Source organism: Crocodylus porosus, unplaced genomic scaffold (assembly GCF_001723895.1).
Source record: "Crocodylus porosus isolate Cpor-Errol unplaced genomic scaffold, CroPor_comp1, whole genome shotgun sequence".
NCBI classification, from domain to species: Eukaryota; Metazoa; Chordata; order Crocodylia; family Crocodylidae; genus Crocodylus; species Crocodylus porosus.
In genome coordinates, this window is record NW_017728951.1 from 55,461,714 (window position 1) to 55,465,942 (window position 4,229).

Here is a 4,229-nt window from a genome sequence, read left to right on the forward strand (position 1 = left end):
ACCCTGCGACTCCTGGGGGAAAAGGACCTGGCAGTAGGAGTCCTCCAGTTGGCGCGCCAGAGACCCTAGTAGGGAGCAGACCCTGCAAGGGGAGGTGGCCATGCTCCCAGGCCCCAGAGCCTGAAAAAGGGACAGGCAGCCCCCGCAGCCAAGAGCCAGGGGCTCCGTCTGCATGGAGCCTGGAACCATGGGCTCCGTCTGAGTGGCCGTCTTTGAGGTGCCCAATGGGGGGCCGCAGAGCCCGAGGGGACCCTCGGGGTGCGGCGCATGCCCATCTGTGTCATGCCTCTGGTAGGCTGGGGCTGACTATTCTGGGGGGTCGCAGGCAGGGTCTCGTGCCCTCCCACGCCCTCTCCTGCGCTAACTCGAGCACCTGTTTACGCAGCCTGTTCGCGTGGCTCCGGTCGTGGGGCTCCCTGGGGGGCTGGGCCAAGTAGGGGCCTGGGCAGGGGCTTGACCCGGCCCGGCACCAGGCAGCGGCCTCCTCCCAGGGAGCGAGGAGTTAACCCCTTCCCACCATGAGCCCGCTTACCTCCAGCTGTGCTGGGGGTCAGCAGGGGGCTTGGCGGCTGCTGAGGGGGTGTCTGGGGGGCTTCGGGGGAGCAGGGGCACAGCAGGCTTCACCCGCGCATCTCTCACCACTCCGGAGCCTAACTGAGCCTCAATTGTAATTGTTTTTGTTTGTTTTCCCTTGCATGTCTATTACTACTAGTACCATTGTAAATTTCGTATTCTTAGCAATAAATAACTTTTATAGTCAACTGGTCGTAACCGGGTATATTTTTCCTTCTCTACTTCCCTTCCCCATGTGCTCTGCAGCTGCGCTTCTTTTACCCAAGCCAAAGATCCCTGTGAAGCCCAGAAATCCTGTGGGGTCTGCTCATCAAGAGGCTAACACTGCTAGGACACTTAGGGCAAAAGATTGGGACGTACTGAGCTTGAGACACATAAGGGGATCAGCTTGTATAGGCTGATTGACCGAGTTTGGTTCAGGCATGCCTTAATGAACTGAATGCTAGCCCATGAGGGTCTCAGCTGGACACACAGCTAGATTCAGAAGTATTCTGTTCACCTGCATGCTTGTGTCTGATTGCATTTTATTGTTACCTTAATGAACTGATTCTTGGCATATGAGGGTGTCAGCCTGTACATGCTGATCAACCCAGCCAGTTCAGGCATGTCACATTAGTGTGTGTGTGTGTGTGTGTGTGTGTGTGTGTGTGTGTGTGTGTGTGACTGATGTGGTGGCTGGAGGAACCCAGCCCCACTGAAACTGAGTCCTGAAAGATAGCTCCATTGGGGGTGAGGGCTTGCAGAAGGAAGAGATACAGCTCCATATAGAAACACAAGTAACAAGCAGCACATTGATAGAATTACAAAAACCCTAGAAACATAACCCTAATAAATGAGCACACCCCAGACTGATGGGCAAATCTGATAACAGTCCTCAGGTGACTGAAGAGCCTGATTCTAGATGCACACATTCTTTGGCAATGGGTGCATGTTGTTGCATGGGGGAATGGGATTTGCAGTCCCAGGTTGGTCGTCTTCTTCCTCCACCACTGCTGTTCCACCTCAGTATTGAGTCGTTGGGCTTTGCACACACCACAGTGAACGGTCAGCACCTTGCTCCTCCTAGCCATTGGTGTCGATGCCTCCATGCTCGAGGGCAATCTTGAGTGTGTCTTTGTACCATTTATTGGCTTGTCTTGTACCATGATGGCTCACTCTGCAACAGGAAGTGCAAGCACAAGAAGTGCAAGGAAGTTCAACGCTTCATATAAGAGACTTAGCTTGTCAGTGAACGTCACTAAGATGAAGGTTCTTCACCAGGCCAGCTGAACATCCCTCATGCTATGTATGTAGATGGGGAGGCTCTGGAGTATGTGGAGCACTTTCTGTATCTCAGCAGCCACTTCTCTTAACAGGCTACCCTCGATGAAGAAATCCAGCACCGGATCAACTGTGCCAGTGTCGCCCTCTTCAAGCTGTGACAATGTGTCTTCAAAAATAGAGACCTTTATAAGTTGACAAAGGTCTTGATTTATAAGGCTGTCATGCTGACCATCCTCCTTTACTGCAGTGAAACCTAGGCTGTCTACCAACACCGCGTTAAAACCTGCAAGAGCTTTCACCGGTGATGCTTGCATTGAATCCTGGGGATCAAACTGGAGGACTTCCAGACCAGTGCGAGTGTCCTCCATGAAGCTGCATCTACCAGCACTGAAGCCTTGCTTTTGAGAAATCAACTCCAATGGATGAGCCACTGTGTCCAGATGTCCAAGAATCATCTCCCTCACCAGATTCTCTTCTCCCAGCTCTCTGTTGGCCAATGCTCAAAGGGCTGCCAAAGGAAATGGTTATGATAATATATTAACAAGGTAGTTATACAAAAGAGTTTTGTGGTAGCAGGTGTAATTGGGAGTTATTTAAAAGGCTGAATTATAACAAGCATCATTAGAGCTAATGTAGCCTTTTTGCTAGAAATTAAGATAAATGTTCTTGAGAGGCAAAATAGGTCTAACTGGGTGAATTTACATTTGTGCTTTACTGTGGGGTTGACTAATTAGCTCCACAGTAAAGTGTCACCGTCTCCACATATGCAGTAAGTTAACCTGTATGGTGGAGTAATTTACTGTGCAGAAATGCATATGTGGATGGTGACCAAGACTGCAGCAGTTTGAGCTGGGGCATAGCAGCCACAGACTTGCAGCAGGCTCAGGGGTCAGCCACATACCTCTGCACTTTGGGCAGTCTCATGACCTAGCCAGCCCCTTTACCATCCAACGCTGCCATCTGAAGCTCAGGGATGACCCCCTGAACCTGCTGCCAGCACAGGGTTGTTCCACCCTGGCTCAAACTGCTGTAGGCTCAGGCAGACGTGAAGATGCTACTCCTAGGAGCAGTCACACTGGAGTTTGTGGCACACTACTTGCATGTGTAGATGTGCCCACTGGCTTTGTCTAAACAAGCATGACTGTGCAGCATATGATGCCATAGATACATCTGTGGTACCATATACTGGACTTTCAGCAGTTCTCTGTGCTGCGTGGGAGCAGTGCAGGGATTTCTTTTGGCCCCTGGATATCCAGGGGTAAAAAAAGCCCCCGCCCCCCCAAAAAAACCAAAAAAACTGAACAGTGAATGTAGGGGAAAAGTGCTGCTCAAAACCAGAGCCTGGCAATCCAGACCCACACTCCAGCTGCCAGCCAGGCTCCAAGTGGCAGCATTGCCACTGCTGCAGCCCCAGGAGTCCTCCAGGATGCCAGGTAAGGCTGCTTGGGCCAACCCATTGGTGGCCAGCCTCCCCTACCCCACCTGGAGTAACCTGCCAAGCGCCAGAGGGTGCATGTCACAGGCATTTCCTGGGGACAACTAGAGGTGGCACAATGTGTCCAGCTGATAGTTGTCCCTGGGGAACTAAATGTCCATGCTCATGTGGGCAGGGCCACTGTGTTTTAAGGCAGTATTGCTGACCTCAAGTGTTCAGACCATGAGTGAAGTACAAATCATGAAATTGTAACAACCATCAGTCAACTTGGGAGTCATTTTCTTTGCCCTCTGGCTTCTGCATTTTAGGGTGCACTTATGTAATATGTCCAAGCTTTTTATTTGAAACAGTAAGAGTAGAATCACTTTTTTCCCTACAAAAATGAAAGCAGAGGTTTTCATGCAGTTTTGTGATTTCACACAGCTTAAGTGTTAAGAACGCCAAATATCAGGGTAATGTTAGCAATTGCAAGATTTAATAAGACTGTCTGGAGCTGGATTTCCAGTTGAACATCTGTCCCATGCAAATGGTGGAGCAAAATGCCACTAGCCCAAGGGCAGTGTTGGAAGCAGAGGAAAGAAGCTACACTGGTGCTATATCAGTATTTCATGTGTAACACCCTGCCGCGGGGCACTAACTGCTGCCAGTGGCAATTTGTGGAACCCTGGGGCACCAGCTAGAACTGTCCTTCCAGTTCCTTTGGGCTAGCAGGATCCCAGTACAAGGATACCTCCTGTAACAGTACTCCGACAGAACAGGTAACCATTTGCAATATTTATTATTTACTATATATATATATAGATACATATGAATTTATAGATATTTACATACATACATATATTTATATTTGTACACATATACTGCTATTTACTGAATTTATAGATATTTACATACATACATATATTTATATTTGTACACATATACTGCTATTTTCTCTAAGGTTTAATTTGTAACTCAG

General features: G+C 49.1%; 1 long non-coding RNA gene across 1 annotated transcript in view; it reads left to right on the forward strand.

The window, feature by feature from the left end:
* The window catches only part of LOC109323878, a 5,942-nt gene extending 4,407 nt beyond the window's left edge, over positions 1-1,535 (forward strand). Inside the window, exon 3 of the long non-coding RNA XR_002104764.1 lies at positions 1,445-1,535. This is a non-coding gene — a long non-coding RNA (uncharacterized LOC109323878). The remainder of the gene's footprint in view (positions 1-1,444) is intronic.
* Positions 1,536-4,229: the final 2,694 nt, after the last annotated feature.